The sequence below is a fragment of the Lactuca virosa genome, chromosome 6 (assembly GCF_052849685.1).
Source record: "Lactuca virosa cultivar CGN04683 chromosome 6, Lactuca_virosa_CGN04683_v6, whole genome shotgun sequence".
NCBI lineage: Eukaryota > Viridiplantae > Streptophyta > Magnoliopsida > Asterales > Asteraceae > Lactuca > Lactuca virosa.
The window spans coordinates 72,364,034-72,383,342 of NC_136431.1; positions in this window are offsets into that span (position 1 = coordinate 72,364,034).

The window sequence follows — 19,309 nt, forward strand, 5'->3', positions numbered from 1 at the left end:
ACGACCACGGACCTTTCTAGACAGTCCAGTGGAACACTAGCAGGTTCGCAACTTGTAGGTGTTGGTGAACTATATGTTCATTGGCGTATTCCATCACCCCTCATGGTTACCTTTAGGACATGTATGGCTGAGGAGTCCCCTTAGCAGTAGTGTCCACCCCGATGATAATCCTTAGGCTAGGTCCCTTGTGATAGGTGTTTAAGGACGTAAAGTGAGGATAACGGGAATGGGTAATCAGGGTTATTGTTGATTGATGAATCTAATAGATTTATTATTATTGTGGGTTGAAAACCCTATATGCTCACCAGTCTCCCAAGCCTGACGCACTCAGCTTTTTATATTACAGGTAGTGGACCCCGAGTATAGTTGGATGATGATGAGAGATTTTTGGATTATAGGCCAGTAGTTGTAAATAACTGTTGTAAGGCTTATAATGTCTTGTTTATGCTTTTGATCAGTATCGGAACATGACATCCTGAGGTTTTGATATAAAATGAAAATATATATTTCTTAAAGAAAGGTTTTGATAAACTTCTATCATGTTTTGTTTTGGGGACCAATTCCGCAACATCTTTTAAAAGGATTTCTCTGACTTTATTTTAAAAGCATAAATTAAATCGGTCTTTTGTAGCCGAGAAATTAGGGGATGTCAGAATGAAAGAAGCTGATATTGCTACTTATATGAACCGTTTCAACGATCTCTCCACCTTATGTCCCGGAATGGTCACTCCGAAATATAATAAGGTGGAAAAATACATTTGATGTTTGCTTCAGCCCATTCAAGTTTTAGTTACCACCTTGTTGGGATTAAAACCCTAATAATGATTTGATGAATAAGATGCAGAAAATAAGAACAAACACAATTATGAAGATATGTCGAATGATCAATCGATTTATTCAAGAACATGAGGAATAAATTACACTTTCAGAATAGACTAAATAATTTAACTCTACATAAGAAACCTCAAAATGTTTGACAGCTACATTTTGTCTCACTCTTAACCCTAATTATCAATAATACATGACTATTTATAGGGATTAAGACAAGTCTTGGGCTTTTAACCTACACTCCATCAAGGGAGCCCATTGCCATAATCCATGGAGTACTTTAAACCCTACATTCTCCCACTCAAAGTATGAAATGGATGACACGGCTTCAACTTCCAAAACAAGCATCTAACAAATAAGAAAAGATCTCGCGATGAGGAATATCAAAAGCGATCCACGAATCTTGATTCTTCAATAGTCTTCAAAAATGGGTTCCAGGATATATATAAACCAAGCACTGAAGTAATGTTTTTAAACTTGATTTTCTAATGTAATCCTAAAGATCTTCAAGAAAGCCAAACCCGCCATAAAACCCATTTCAGAATTAAGAAATAAAATCACTTCTTGTCTTTGAAGAACTCCCCCTCCAAGTCACAATGATCTTCAAATAAGCTAATGATACAAGCCACCAAAAAAAATATCATGTAACAACACAAATTTTAAGATTCGTAACACCACTTGATCGAGAAAATAATAGAAGTCGGAGATATAACAAGGCCTTAGAAGAGCTCGATGAATAACTGCTATTGTAAAGGCTACTTCTCTGTAAAAGCTTTTGAAGAGCTCGATTAAGAACTGTTACTGGAAAATCTACCTTCATATCGCTACCATAAGCTTCATCAAAAATATTCAAATTTGAAAAGTCACAAATCCAATTTCGAATGGCCATATCAAATTCTCCCCCGATTTATAATAAAAAACGTGATTATAAAACCTTCAAATGGTCATGAGAATGATCTTCAATGGATAAACAAATACCAAATCCCACTTCTTCAAACAGATTTCCAGATCAAAGAAGTTGATATTGAGATCCGAAACATAAATATCAAACATTTGACCAATCAAGATAGAAAAACGTGAATTTGATTATAGATAATGACAATTTTGTGATCTAAGGATCCGATTCAGTGAATAGTAGATGCAACTAGGACGGGAGTACGGGAAACAAGAAACAGTTGCCAAAGCTTTTTAAGTTAGGTCGATGAAATTTGACGTACGCGGAACGAGTCAAGAAAAACCGATAGCAAATTGGATTTGGACCCTAAGATGAAACAAATTAATAGTAACAAACTAAGCTTAACATCGGTTGGAATAATTGATTTTCATATAAAAAACAGTGAACAACAGGATGGAACACAATAAAAACGTGACTTTGAAGCATGGATTTATTGAATCAAAAGATTTTTATCTTAAAACAAATCAGATCCAAAGAAGAGAAAAATACCATGATGAACAGTAGAAGAGTATCATAAATCTTCATGAACAGTAGAATGAACAAGAACCTTGATTTCAAACCGACAATGCACCAAAAATCTTCAATAACTTGTGTAGAAAATCATCAAATCAAGAACTGATATTTCAAAAATCAATAGATCTTCAAAGACCCGCTCTGATAGCACTTGTTGGGATTAAAACCCTAATAATGATTTGATGAATAAGATGCAGAAAATAAGAACTAACACAATTATGAAGATATGTCGAATGATCAATCGATTAATTCATGAACATGAGGAATAAATTACACTTTCAGATTAGACTAAAAAATTGAACTCTACATAAGAAACCTCATAATGTTTTACGGCTATATTTTGCCTCACTCTTAACCATAATTATGAATAATACATGACTATTTATAGGGAATAAGAAAAGTCTTGGGCTTTTAACCTACACTTCATCAAGGGGGCCAATTGCCATAATCCATGGAGTACTTTGAACCCTACACACCTCAAAGCCAAGCACATATGACAGTGTTAAGAGACTTTCCTTCAGCCTGACAAATCAAAAGATCCATTACGGCAGCCAAAAACTTGATGTGTGTAAAATGCACTAGTTTTAATCCTACTAACTTAAACACAAAGACAAACACACGAAAGGCAGTGTATCTATCGATTAGCAGATTAGTTCAGGTAAGTAGGGTATCGAACACAGGGAACGGTAAACAATTAAAATAAATGCTAATATTATCTAAATAAAACAAGTAATAGAAAGGGGGTTTTCTCTAGTTTTGCAAGACTAGAAACTTAAACAATTAACTAAAACTTAAACTAAGCAACTAAGAGCTAAGCAAATAAAAATCGACTAAATTCAATAATTAAGGACACTTCTGTTTAGGTTCGAATCATTTATTCCTATGGTTGATTTTATGACAAGTGCAATGGATTAATTGGCATTGGCTATCGATTAGTGTGATTAGGTTCACGTTCGCTATTACTAATCCTTAGAAAACAAATTAATTCAAGAAGTGATCAGTTGATTAAACCAATGAGTTTCCTAATTTATTGATTCGGGTTAAATAAGACTTGTAATTAGTTAATCAAATTACTAATTCAATTAACCTCTTGTTGATGGTTTGTCACACAAGCTCAAACATTAATTTACCCACTTTCTAGTTAATCCTAGTTTCACGTTCGCTAATCCTAGGCACATAACTATGTTTTCACATAAATCACATGAGGTAAGCAATTAAGAGATGTTCATGCAGCTTAATTACTTGATAATTAACAGAAAATAGTTATGGTTAATGTATAAGGTTCTTTAACAAGCTTAATAAACAAAGTTCACCAAATTAAATTAATCCAACCACAAAATCAAACCATAATCACAAAATCATCTATCCTAAACAGAAGGTATGAGTTTTAGCTCATGATTACAGCAGAAACAAGCTCAAAAACGAAATCAATTGGTAAAAACATAGTTCAAACAAGAGATTAGGTAAAGAGTAAACTTGATTTTGCCTTGATTCTCCTTAAAATTGAATGTAGGGTTGATTCCTTAGCTTCCCACGCTCCAGCAACACCTTTAGTCGACAATTGGCCTCCAAGGGTTCATCTATATGCTAGGGTATCGGGCAGGAATGCCCTTTATATAGATTTTCACAAAACAGAGGTGACTCATCGAGTCCAGTGACCGACTCGGCGAGTCTGTCACTTAAAACCTGTGCACGGGAAGTCAGCGTCAAGAATCGCGAAAGTTCGACGTGACTCGTCGAGGTGAGGCCCAACGCATCGAGTCCATTTGGAATCAGAATTTTCTCAAAACACGAAAGTCGTCCGAATGTGTGTCTAGCTTTCAGAACATTTTGAATCTCGTCAATCGGAGTTACGGTTCATGAGATATGGCCAAAACACTGAAGAGGGGTCAAGCTGTCCAGCAACATCATTCTTTCTTCAAAATCCAAGATCCAAGCCTCCAATCGCTAGTTCCGCTTCCTTTTCCATCCGATCATGTCATTGTTGCTGAAAAATGAAATTCTAAACTAATTAAGCACCTTTTTTTCTTTAAATGAGACAAAAACAACATAAAGTATTAAGATAATGCATGAATTTTATAACTAAATATGCCCATATCAACGACACAATGATTAAGAAGGCTGATCTCCCAAGGGTGGAGGGTAAAAAGAGAAGGTTTGAAAAGGACTCAAAAAGAAGGGCTAAGAAGCATGAAGTGGTTCAAGCTTACGGGGTTACAACAACACCAGCAGGGACTGCCACATGAGGTAGTCCAAAATGTAATCAATGTGGGTATAAACATACAAGAGCTTGTTGGATCTGCTCCAATTGTGGCAGAAAAGGTCATCTTGTCAATAGATTTAGAACTCCAACAAATCAAGGAACCATAATGACAGCAGAAGGGAGAGCGTGTTTTGAGTGCAAGAAGGTTGGGTATATCATGAAGAATTTTCCAAAGTTGAGGGGACAATACTAATGTACGAGCATTTGTGATAGGAACCAAGGAGGTCGTCTAAGAGCCGACGGTAGTCACGGGTACGTTTCTAATCAATGATTTATATGAAAATGTGCTTTTTGATACCGGTGCCGATAAAAACTATATTACTCTCGAGTTTAGGAAGTTATTAAACCATCCTCTAGTAAACTTAAGGAAGCCTATAGGGAAGAAATGGCTAACGGTCAAATAGGTAGTACCCAGGAAGTATTGAAAGATTTTACTTTAGCATTAAATAACCGTACTTTTCTCATCAATCTCATTCCTATGGTCATTGGAAGCTTTGATATCATCATTGGCATGGATTGGTTATCCCCTAACCACGTCGAAGTCTTATGCTTCGAGAAAGCATTACGTCTACCCTTATCGAGTGGAGAATTCTTAACCATCTACGGAGACAAACATTGTAAATACCTTAAGATTATTTCCTGTATGAAGTACAGAAAATAGTTGCAAAAAAGGTGTTATGCCTTTCTAGCCCACATTGTTGATAGGAAATACAACAAGAGAAGGATCGAGGAGGTACCTCAGGTGTGCGATTACCCTGATATATTACCTGAAGATCTACCCAGATTACCCCCAATGTGTCAAGAAGAGTTTCAGATTGATCTAATTACCGGAGTTGCCCCAATAGCATAGTCTCCTTATATATTGGCACCGTCGGAGATGCAAGAGCTCTACAACTAGTTACTAGAACTTCCTGACAAGGGTTTCATCAGACCAAACTTTTTTCATTGGGGAGAACCTTCCTATTTGTCAATAAGAAAAATGAATTTTTCCGAATGGGCATTGACTATAAGGAAATAAGTAAGTTGACCGTTAAGAATCGATATCCACTTCCCTAAATCGATGATCTCTTCGACCAACTGCAAGGATCCAATTATTTCTCAAAGATCAACCTGAGATCTGGATATCATCAACTTCGAGTGACGGAAGAAGATATTTGGAAGACTACATTCAGAACCTAATACGGTCATTACCAATTGTTGGTCATGCCTTTTGGACTAACCAATGATGCGACTGTTTTTATGGATCTCATGAACTGAGTATGTAAGCCCTACTTGGAAATATTTGTGAAAGTATTCATCGAATATATTTTGGTCAATTCAGGAACCAAAGAAGAGCATGGGTAATTAATGATATTTAGAACTAAAAGGTAATTATAATGTTTTGAATTATGTTTTATAGATATAACATGTTGCTAGAGCGAAATGGGGGAGAAAGGAGCTAAAAAGATGCAAAAAGGAAGTTGCTGGACAGCTTGACCCCTCGTCAGTGTTTTGGCCATATCTCATGACTTGTAACTCCGATTGATGGGATTCAAAATGTTATGAAACCTAGAAAAAATTTAGGAAAAACTTTCTGTTTTGAAAAAATGTTGATTCTCAGTTACTACGGCGTGGCAAAGCTTTTAACGACGTGGAGATTTGGAAAAAAATTCGTGGACGCAAAGAAAACAGCTCCCACAAGTGTTTAGGTCAAATACGATATATGAGATTAGCACTAAATGTGGGCCGAACCACAACTAGGCATATCCTATACATAGTATTCGTAATTATGGTTAGACCGACATACCACAAATCTTGGGTATGGCAGTTGATAGACTAAATTCTCGAGAATCCCATAGAACTTATAACATCCCAAAGATTCAAACAAAATTTTCACGTTTAAATTCATTTCAAACATATGGTAATCATATAAAAATAGTTGAGAATATATAATAATAACATATTATAAGAGTACATAATCCCAAAATCACATGATGCGGAAAATCATAGGTGGATGCGGTGCGATCAGGCTGGGCCCTTCCCTTTCGAGCTGGAAGTACCTGAAACATAAACTGAAAACTGGAAGCACAAAGCTTAGTGAGTTCCCCCAAAATACTCTATACCATAAATAACAGCAAGCATATATGCGTGCTTCCAACCCCTTCGATCTCTTTCAACCGGTACCGGGTATATTTCAACCCCTTCGTTCTCTTTCAACCGGTATTGGGTATATTTCAACCCTTTCGGTCTCTTTCAACTGGTCCTGGGTATATTTCAAACCCTTCGGTCTCTTTCAACCGGTATCGGGTCTATTTCACCCCTACCACCGCCACATAATATCATGACGAAAGATTCACATAGACATCAGGCAAATACAAGCATAACAGACAATTATCATAAAGACAATCATCATAATACAAGCATAAACTAGTTGGTCGGCATTGGTGCCTTCGACACACAAATACAGTGAAGGAAACTCACCTCAAACTGACGATATCAAATCACACTCGGGATGTTGACTCGCGAAATCCTCACACCAGGTCACAAGTATGAAACCCTAATTAGAAATTAGGTTAATAATATAACCCGAGAGTCCAAACCCTAAATCCTGGCCTTAAACAAAATATTACTTATTCCTTGCCTAGTTGGGCCTAGCCCATGAAGGCCCAAAAGATAATCTATGTCCAAAATGGGCCTAAGCCCTAAGGCCCATCAAAGAAAAGCTTACGTCCCAACAAGGGACCAAGTTCCTAAGTCCCCCACATAGCCGAAACAAGCCCGAGGCCCAATCTAATGAGTACGCTCAACGTACCAATCAGTACCTTCGGTATACTCACAGCCCTCACGCCATTGGGACTTCAGACGCGTACACACAACGTACCCTAAGGTACGCCCGACATACGCTGTAGTTGGCCAAAACCTCCTTCTATGGCCTTAATCAGTTAAGACCCAACGTCCAAATTTAGATCTAGACAGATTAAATTTCATTAAGCCATAAAGTTGCCAACTTTATGCTTGGCATGTCTTAATGGGGGAAAATCTTGGATTAAACCACATTATCTTCATAAAACCACCTTCAATCCTTTCATGATTGAACTTAATCCATCAAGACTCCATTTTTATGCTCAAGGGACGTTTGAAATACTAGGATCTAGCATTATAACCTTCAGTAGTAGCTCATACTCTCAAGAAATACTTTAAGGACCATTCTATGATGAAATAAGACCTAAAATACAAACTAACCCATGGAAGCATCAACGTAAAAGTTTTTTTACCTTCAACAAGCTAGAAATGATGAGAAACCACTGGATCTACAAGCTCTTCCTGATCCAATGCTTCTTTACAACTCTTCTTCTTCTTTTTCTCTAAGCATCACACACACCCAAACACACACATAAGCTCAAACTTTAGGGAAAATCGGTTAGGGTTTCAAGATATGACTCAAGTGGCAATGGGGGCTGAAAAGGTGATGAACATGAAGGACTTAATGAGATTAAATAGGATGCAAAGCCTAAAATTTAGGGTTTGCCCCAGGCTTGAGTACGCCCTACGTACGCATGGGTACATGCAACGTACGTAGGGGATGAGTCATCCCGTAACACGCATGCATTGGGAGTATGCCTTGTGTTTCTTGTGTATGACCGACGTACTCTCGGCTAGTCCTGGATTAATTGAAATTAGGTTTAAGGTTCATACCTGGTTGTTTGGGCATTACAATTCTCCCCCACTTGAATCAGACTTCGTCCTCAAAGTCCGTTGCCAGAAATAACTCTGGACAATGCTCCCTCATTTCTTCCTCAGGCTCCCAAGTTCACTCCGAACCCTTCCAGTGCTGCCACTCCACCTTCACCAACTCAACAACCTTATTCCTTAAGGATTTTGTCTTCCTATCAAGGATCGCTACCGGTCTCTCAATGTAGTTCAGGCGGTCATTTACCTGTATATCCTCCAATGGAAACAGTGCGGAATCGTCAACCAAACACTTCCACAGCTGAGAGATGTGAAAAGTACTGTGAATCTGACTGAGTTCCTCCGGGAGATCCAAATGATACGCTACACTGCCCACCCGGGCTACAACCCTAAAAGGACCAATATATATGGGGCCCAACTTGCCCCGCTTCCTGAATCAGATGACACCTTTCCAAGGTGAAACCTTCAAGAGAACCATATCCCCAACCTGGAACTCCAAGTCTGACCAGCGTCTATCTGCATAACTTTTCTGCCGACTCTGCGCTGTTTGGAGTCTACCTCGAACCTGTTGAATCATTTCAGTCGTCTTAAGTACCACCTTGGTATTCCCTATGAACCATTGATCGACCTCACCCAACATATCCAGGTCCTAAACTTCCTCCCATATTCCCTATGACCTGTTGACCTCACCCCAACTGCCTCTGAAATCCAAAACACATGCCCGTAGCATATTCTCCAATATCTGGATGGTCCACTCACTCTGACCATCCGTCTGCGGGTGAAAGGTCATGCTAAAATGCAGACGCGTACCCAAATCCTCATGAAACCTCCTCCAAAACCTGGAAGTAAACCGGGCGTCCCTGTCGGACACCACAGAAACCGGCACCCCATGGCGTGCCATGACCTCCCTGATATAGATATTGACCAACTTGTCCGCAGAAATGCTCTCTTGGATCATAATAAAATGTGGGCTCTTGGTCAATCGACCCACGATGACCCATATCCAATCCACTCCGTGTTGTCCATGGAAAATTTGTGATGAAATCCATGGTGATCTCTTCCCATTTCCAAATGGGAATGTTTAACGGTTGCATCTTGCCATGAGGTCGCTGATGCTCAGCCTTGACTTTCCTGTAAGTCAAGCACCTCTCCAGATAAAAAGCTACATCCCGCTTCATGCATGGTCACCAATAATCGGGACGGAGATCTCTATACATTTTTGTTACTCCGGGATGAATAAAGAATCTTGACTTGTGCGCCTCTTCCATCAAAACTTGTTGCACACCACCCCAGTAAGGAACCCTCACCCTCCGAAGAAGGGTTAATAACCCCCAACTATTATAATCAAAGGAAGCCACCTGTCCCACGATGCGCTCACTCTTCTGGTGCTCTTCCTTCATAGCCTCAATCTAAGCCTCCCTAAGTTGCTCTAGTAACGGGGTAATCACTGTCATCCTCAAAAATAAGTCCCTGATCGGAGCGCGACCTCCTTGCGGCTAAGAGCATCGACCACTACGCTAGCCTTCCCTAGGTGATATCATCTTCATCTTCATCTTTACCTGTCCCACGTTAGCCTTCTGGATTAAATTCCAATTCTCCAAATCCACCCATGACATCATCTTCATCTTCATCTTCTTCGTTAAAAATCTTCTCATTCTTTGGGGATTTAGATAAAATAAAGATGTAATAGGTTCATTCATCATCGCTTGATAAGTTGTTGATATTACTCGAGTGGATGTAGGTGGAATGGTAGATGTTTATGGTGGTGAAGTAGGTGGTGGTGGTGGTTGTGGAATAGCTATATAATCGAAGTTTGTTGTTGAACTCCCATCACCCATGTTAGCCTTTACGTCCTTATTAGATAAGTTCACCTTGATGTTTAAAGTTTCATCCTCCATATTGGACTTTGAATGTGAAACCTTGGGTGGTGTTACTATCATCTTCTTAGGGTGTGATGTAATAGTTTGTTCACTAGAATTGATGTTTACGTCCATACCAAATATGTTCGCCTTGACATAAGGATTACTTGTGTCCTCGAAAATCGATTTGACAGAGGTATCCTTCCTGGGTGAAACATGAAACGAACCATGCAATGTGTCTTTTGTAGCTTCACTATCATAATCAATGTAACATCCCAAAAATCACAATAAATTTGAACTTTTCAACAACAACCCATTTCATCCATACAGTGTTTACAAAACCATTGTTTCAAAAGTATTATTCAAAATCACAGTATCCTAAGATCCAATGTCATAAAAACAGGGAGATGTGCACAATCATGACTTCGCTTTCCCGTGATCCACTGAAGTACCGGAAACAATAATCTGAAACCGTAAGCCAAAACTTAGTGAGTTCCCCTATAGTACCATCACACAACATAACCAACTTATATGGACCACTTTACAGGCCTTCGGCCTGACTGCACCGCCTCGCAGGGCCTACAGCATATTCGGACAGCCCCGAGTGTCTTGGCCTTCAGCACAAAGCAGTACTGCCTCAACCCAACCAAAATATGTCGAAATATGTAGCAGACAAACGTAAACACATATCTAGCAATTACAGGGAATCATTCAGATCTACTAACCTATCATATAGCTAGCATAACATCATCCTATATACCAAGATACATAACCTAGTGTGCCGACACTCGTGCCTTTGACCGACAGGTACAGTGAGGACAACTTACCTCTCATTCCGAAAGATAGCTGAATAAATCTCTGCTCCGAAATCCAACTCTACTCGACACCTATTCATCAAATAGTGACAAAAATATAACTCAAAATACCCAAAATACCCTTAGGTCAAACTTGGTCAAAGTTCCAAAAATTCAAAAGTCAAACTTGATCAAGAGGGATGGGTACGCCTAAAAGAAACGGGTTGGTTGACTACGAACGCCTAGCGTTCCTGGGGAATGCCCAACGTTCGTGAGGGCTTCATTCCTTTCTTATTAATAGCTTAATCCTTAAGCTCTTTTGTGCATAATCATGATCTAACTCTAAAATAACGTCCTTAACCTTAAAGTTTCCAACTTTATGGTGTTGCATGGCCATTAAATGCTCAATACCAAAAACCCTAACTTATTAACTCTTTAAGACATCCTAGCTCATGCATGGAAGGAACTAAGTGTTGGATAAGGTGTCTAAGTCCATAACTATATTTGGTATGTACTTGACCCGAGAGTAGCATGGTCCATTTGGGTTGCACTTCACCGGGACAATTTGAAAGATGGACTTTTGAGAAGAGGATAATTATGATTTATTAATATATTATAAGTTCTAATATATTAATATGAAATCATATTATTTAATTAGTATTGATCAAGAATTAATTTGGAATTAATTTTGTTATCAAAAGAGATTAATTAAATATAAGGGGTTGATTTGGTAATTCATTCATTCTTATAAAGTGAGCTAATGATCCATAGTTCTTTATGGTGGGCTAAACCCATGTGGTGATCCATGGATACGCCATGGAGGTCTTAACCCATGGAGCATGAGGGATATGGAAGGTCATTAGGGTTTACATGGTGTAACCCTAGTTTGCCACACTATATAAGAGACCCTAAGGCTACCAAAATTGGCACATAAGTGAACTTAGAAGAGTGCTATCCGATTTTGTGAAGCAAGGAATTCTCTCTCTAATTCTTCCAATTGTTGGTGGTGATTTGTGGTTCCATTTGAGGCATTCATATTATTGGTGCTCGGCTCTTAAAGCTTCAAGGTTTTCAACTACACTAAAAGGTATGTCATCTAACTACAATTTTATAGTGTAGATACTCCATTGTATGCTAGTTAGGATTATGCTTTGGAATTTTGAAAGTTTACATGTATATTAGAGAAAATATAGATCCAAAGCATCTAGGGTTGCATGTACACCATAGGAGTGTTAGAATGCTCAAAACCCATCAGTGGTATTAGAGCCTAGGATTGTTTTCCAATATACTTGATGCTGCTTGCTTTCAAATGCTTGAAAATTTGATTTTTTGCTGTCTGGACAGTGGATCCGCCGAGTCCACTGGGCAGATTTTCATGCACTCGACGAGTTGGTTCATGCACTCGACGAGTTGGTGCTCCAGAGTGCAGATTTTCGAGTTTTAAGGATGGAATTGGACTAGGATCATTACCCTAAACTGTTTTTGAACTCCTAAACTTGCTTTTGATGTGGTAATGATCATGCTAATCCAATTTTAAAAGATAATTGTCAAAGTTTCATGTTTTGTATTAGTTTATATGGTTGGGCTGATTACATGAAATTTTTTTGATTTGAATTGTCTTGCTCATATGAGTTTAATTGTATCTTCTATGAATTCTTTGATTATTGTATTAGTTAAATAATGTTTTAAATGTTTTTAATGGACTCCATAACTTGTCCTCAAGTTATGGATGTTATGAAACATGAAAGGTTTTTCTATTAAAAATGTCATTAAACTCATATGTTATGGACATGAAGAGTTTTGACAAGTTTCAAATCTTTCCCTCAAGTTTTGGAATTTGTAAAGTCTCACTAAATGAAACTTTAATTCCAAACCTTAGAATTTTAAAAGTTAAAATTCAACCATTATACTATTATAATATTATTGGTTTAATATATATATATATATATATATATATATATATATATATATATATATATATATATATATATATGTATAAGACAAGTTGGTTTTACCGTTAGTAGACCTCATTCACAAAGCCGGTCTATAAGAGGGGTATAAATTGCCTATAAAATGGCAGTTTAATGGGTGTCCACTCTCACCCACCGCTTCCTTGACTGGTGGAGGGTCGTTAGCCAAACGGGTAGGACAAAGACTATATTTCTCATTAAAAGTATAATGATAACTATAAAGTAACTAAACCTTTTTATAAATTCCAAATCTTAGTTTGAAAGACCCCTTTCATACTTAACATTATTATTACTCCAAACATGCTACATTCATATTCATAAACATATTTTACATATATCGTCTTGTTACAAATGACTGGATACAAACCGACTAATAAGATTTTCACAAAGTTTTATATATTACATAACTTCCCAAGACTTTATACCCTAATTAAAAAAGTGATAATATTAACTAATCTACATCTTCTACCAGTACATAACTATACCGGATGCTTATCCCCTGCAATAGATTAAACATTGAGAGGGATAAGCGGTGATACTTAGTGAGTTCAATAATAGTTACAATATAACATTATGCCATATACATATCAATATGACAGAAGCAAAGGGGGACAAACAACAACAAAGGCATATGTGTATCATATGACATGCTTTCCATATCAATCTATAATCTGATTTAATGATTTACAATCAATGAGACATAACAATTTTCACTTGATATACATCAATAAAGCTTCAGCCCAAATGGCACAGAAAATACAATTTCGGATTATCATTTTGCTAGAATATACAGGCTTTCAGCTCTACATATCCCTATGCGAATACCAGAAGTTATACGAGTCATGCTCTACATGGCCAAAGGCACAAAGCCAATACCAGAAGTTATACGAGTCATGCTCTACATGGCCAAAGGCATAAATCCGTTACCAGAATAATACGAGACACGCTCTACATGACCAAAGGCTCAAAGCCGTTACCAGAAGTTATATGAGTCATGCTCTACATGACCAACAGTATAAAACCAGAATAACTCAGGAAAACACATTGAACATATAACACATAACATACAATTGTCCCTAAATTGAACTCACCGTGAAATAACTGAATGATAAAATTATAATTTGGGCAGCACTTCGCCTCTAAAAATGACTTTCTTTGATGAAACCGGGGATTTTAGTTGAAAACCGGGCCTTGCGCGGACAAAGTTTCAACTTAAAAATATTATTTTCTCGGGTCTTTGGTGCGTCGGGACTTGCTTTGGGTGTCGGGGGTGTTTCCTAGGGTTGGGGGGTGTTAGGGTAAATTGAGAGATGAAAGAGGATGTGAAAGTGTTAAAATTGTAAACAAAATTTGGAAGGTCTCGCTTTCTATTTATAGTAGCCTGAGGGCTCGCATTACGTTGGGCGTAATTCTCCGGTACGCGGGGCGTACTGCCTTGCAGACCTCTTTGCTGGGTGTAACTTCGTACGTTGGGCGTACGAAGTGGATCAGCTCGGACACGCCAAGGCTACGATACGTGGCACTCATGCGAAGGAGTAGGGAGGGTGACGGATTCCGGAGCACTTACACGAGTACGCTGGGCGTACACCTTCGGACCAGCCTTGAAGTTTGTGCCCAAAACTTAAAAAATTTGTTTCTTTCGCATACGCGCTCCGTTTTTGACGTTCTTTATATGCACGCATAGGTGAAATTATGCTCTACAACTTTTTTTTAGACTCTGTCAGCTAATTCTGAATTTATTTTTAAAGTTATATTTTAATAGGCCGGGATAGGAAAAGTCCGTTAAAATTTCATAACTTCTTCATTTGACGTCCGTTTTCGTCTATCTTTTTACCGTTGTACTACTATTGAAGAGATATTCGATTCTCGTTTAGGTTGTATCGGCTAAAAATCACTCGATCTTTATTTCAAGTTTCGGGCTGTGTACTGCTATGTCGAATCTTAGAGAAATCATAACTTCCTCATACAAAGTCAAATTTGGACATTCTTTTTATGAAAGTTCTCGATTTAACGAATAGTACGACTTTCATTTAGATTACAAAGGCTAAAAATTAATTTATCGTAAACTCACTTTTTACGTCACATGGCGCCGTGCCGGTTCTGTCGCGAAACTTCAATAAGTCATAACTTCTTTGTTATAACACGGATTTCAGTGAGGTTTTCTCCTAAATATTTCTAACGAGATAATATACAACTTTCAATAACATTATTTTTACTTATTTATAACTTTATATTCTCGTTAATTTTGATAATTGACTTTTGATTGGAATCTCATAAGACTTCCAATACTTTCCAAATGATTCTAAACATAGTTTTACTTCAAATCTCATAAAAATATCTTGTTAGAACTCAAAACTCAAATTCATATATTATTTATTAATATTCATTTTTAAACAAAACACAATAACTGAACGTGTATGTTACAAATACCTCCTCCTTTTGAGAATTTCGTCCCCGAAATTATAACGATTTAAACAAATGGGGATATTTCGCTCTTATCTCATTCTTATTTTCCCAAATATAATTTGGGCCTCGATGGTGTTTCCGGTTGACAAGTACCAACTCCACTTATTTATTATGTAATTCAGTCGTTCTTTCGTTTACAATTTCTTCAGGCTCTTCTACATATCTTAATTTATTATCCAGTTTCACCTCGGATAACGGGCTCGTTTCATCATATATGCTTAAACATTTATGCAGATAACTCAGATGAAACACATTATGAATACCTGCCAAATCTTCAGGCAATTCCAAGCGGTATGCTTGTTTACCAATTATCTGGATGATTTTGAAAGGACCAACAAATCTAGGACTTAGTTTTCCTTTCTTCCCAAATCGCATAATGCCTTTCCATGGGGATACCTTCAGCATTACGAAATCACCCACCTAGAATTCTATGGGTCGTATTCTCTTTTCTGCATAGGACTTCTGTCGATCCTGAGCCGCTTTCATTCTTTCCCATACAATTTGAATCTTGTCAGTGGTGTCTTGAATCATTTCAGGGCCTCCAAGGATTTTCTGTCCTGCATCACGCCAACATAATAGAGTACGACATTTACGACCATATAATGCTTCATATGGTGGCATTTTGATTGAAGTGTGGTAACTGTTATTATACGAAAATTCGATAAGAGGTAAGTACTTATCCCAGTTACCACCGAATTCCAAGACGCATGCACGAAGCATATCTTCTACTGTTTGGATTGTTCTCTCCATCTAACCATCTGTCTAGGGATGATAAGCTGTGTTGAGAGCAACCCGAGATCCTAATTCACGTTGCATACTTGCCCAGAAATGAGAAGTGAAGTGAGTATCACGATTAGAAATAATCTTTCGTGGAACACCATGTCTTGCAACAATTTCATCCAAGTATACTTGTGCATATTTCTCCATTGGAACTGTTTCACGCATGGCAAAAAAATGTGTACTCTTAGTTAGTCGGTCGACAATTACCCAAATGTTATCATTATGTCTCGCAGTCTTCGACAATTTGGTAATAAAATCCATGGACAGCTCCTCCCATTTCTACATAGGGACATTAATACCTTCTGGGCTACCATATGGCTTTTGGTGTTTCACTTTTACTTGTAAGCATACTAAGCATTCTTGCACGTATCTTCCAATGCCTCTCTTTAATCCAGGCCATCAATAATCAGCTCGTACATCATAGTACATTTTACTTGTACCAGGATGTATTGACAACTTAGACTTATGGGCTTCATCTAAAATCTTCTGTCTTAATCCACCAATCTTTGGAATCCATAGCCGATTCTTAAATACTTTCAGTCCACGTGGATCATCAAGTAAAATATCAGCATAATGTGTTATCCCTTCCTTCTTCACATTTTCTGGCTTTAAGGCCTCTACTTGCCATTTTTCTAGTTCATCAAGAATAGTGAACTTTACTGTAGTTTGAGTAATAACATAACACACACTATTATGATAAACCTTCCTGCTAAGTGCATCGGCAACTATATTGGCCTTTCCAGGATGATACTGGATTTCACAGTCATAGTCTTTGATCAGCTCCATGGCTTGCTGTTGTGTCATATTCAAAGTTTGCTGACTGAATATATACTTGAGACTTTTGTGGTCGGTAAACAATTGGCATTTTTTACCAAAAAAATAATGCCTCAAAAGTTTTAGGGAAAATACTACTGCAGCGAGTTCGAGGTCATGGGTGGGATAATTCTTTTCATACTCTTTCAGTTGTCTTGAGGTATATGCTATTACTCTACCACGCTGCATCAACACACAACCGAGTCCCAACCTTGAAGCATCGCTATATATGGAAAAGTCATTGTCACCTTGTGGGACTGATAAGATCGGAGCATGAGTCAAAAGCTCTTTTAGAGTTGAGAAAGCTTTTTCTTGGGCTTCACCCCATTCGAACATTACTTCCTTTCGTGTAAGACTTGTGAGAGGTACAGCTATACGTGAAAAATCTTTAATGAATCTCTGGTAATACCCTGCGGGACCCAAGAAACTACGAATTTCAGAAGCACTACGGGGTGCTTCCCAATTCTGAATGGCTTCAATTTTGATAGGATCTACTGATATACCGTCACCAGAAATCACATGGCCGAGAAATTGAATTTGGCGAAGCCAAAATTCACATTTTGTGAATTTAGCATATAATTTCTCCTTTCGAAGAAGTTCTAATATTTCACGAATATGAATGGGGTCATCAGCTTTAGACTTGGAATAGATTAGAATATCATCAATGAATACGATGATAGATTTATCAAACATTGGACGACATACCCGATTCATCATATCCATGAATACGATAGGAGCATTTGTCAAACCGAATGGCATGACAAGGAATTCATAGTGCCCATATCGAGTACGAAAAGTAGTCTTTGGTACATCCTGCTAATGTACTATCAACTAATGATAGCCAGATCTCAAATCAATATTCGAGAAATAAATAACACCCTGAAGTTGATCAAACAAATCGTCAATGCGAGGTAGTGGGTACTTGTTCTTGATAGTCACCTTATTTAGCTCACGGTAATCAATATACATTCTCATCGAACCGTCCTTCTTCTTGATAAACAATACCAGAGCACCCCAAGGAGAGGTACTCGGTCGGATAAAGCCTTTGTCAAGTAATTCCTACAGTTGAATCATCATTTCCTTCATCTCAGCTGGTGCAAGACGATAAGGAGTCTTTGCAATTGGAGCAGCACCAGGTACAATATCAATTCGGAATTCTACTTGCCTATCCGGAGGAAGTCCAGGCAAATCACAGGGAAAAAAAATCAGGATATTCATTAACAACGGGAACACCATTTACAGTCTTCTTCCCCTCTTTTGAGATATCAACTGTATAGGCCAGATAAGTAGAACACCCTTTCGATATAAATTTACGAGCTTTTAAGAAATATTATTTTTAAGATTTTAATTCTTTGTTCACTGTAGACATAAATAGGATTCTCCCCTTCAATAGGAATGCGTACTATCTTTTCATAGCACAAGAGTTCTGCACGATTCTTCGACAACCAATCCATGCTGAGAATAATATCCAAGTTGGGCAAGGAGATAGGAATCAGGTTAGCAAGAAAATTTTAACATTCAATTTCTATGACACGATCTCTATAGACTTTATCAGCAAGTAATGATATACTTCCCGCTGTGTCTACATGAAATGGTTGATCGAGTGCATAGCAAGCAATTTGAAAAGAACGTGCAAATTCATCAGACACAAAAAGAATCTGAGGCACCAGAATCAAATAAGATGTGAGCAGGTCTAGAGTTGACTAAAAATGTACCAGTCACAACATTCTGGTCTTCACATGCCTCATCTGTGGTAATTTGGAATGCATGACCTTTAGCTTTTGGCACCTCCTCCTTTTTAGGTTGAGTACTCTTTGGTTGTTGGACGGAAGCTTCACTCCCTGCCATTTGACTAGTAAGAGTAGGGCAGAAACGCTTCATGTGGCTTGTAACACCACAAGCAAAGCAAGTAAAATTCTTCATCGGGAAAACGGGCTTCATGTGGCCTATTTCTCCACATCCATGAAAGATCACTGATCCTTTTTCTAATCCGCATTCGCCCGGATGATTCTTTCCACAATTTCGACAAGATGGGGACTGAAGAGAAAAAGATTGTGACCTACCGTGGCCACAAGAGGTATTATAAGATTGCACTTCTTTGCCATGATCAGTTCGAATAGATTGAGCTGGTGGAATAGAGGAAACAAGAACAGTTCGATCAATACGTGGATGTTTCGGAACAGAAAGAGTGGCACCACTTATTTTAAAGTCATGCTCGCGCTTTCGAGCATACTCAATAGCTTTATCAAATGACAGAACATCTCGATTAGCCACGAAATCGCGGATTTCATACCGTAGTCCATCCATGAATAACTGAATTTTGTCGTCTTCAGTTGGAATATACTTTGCAACAAACCGTGCTTTTTGATTAAATTGAGTTTCATAATCATTCACAGTCA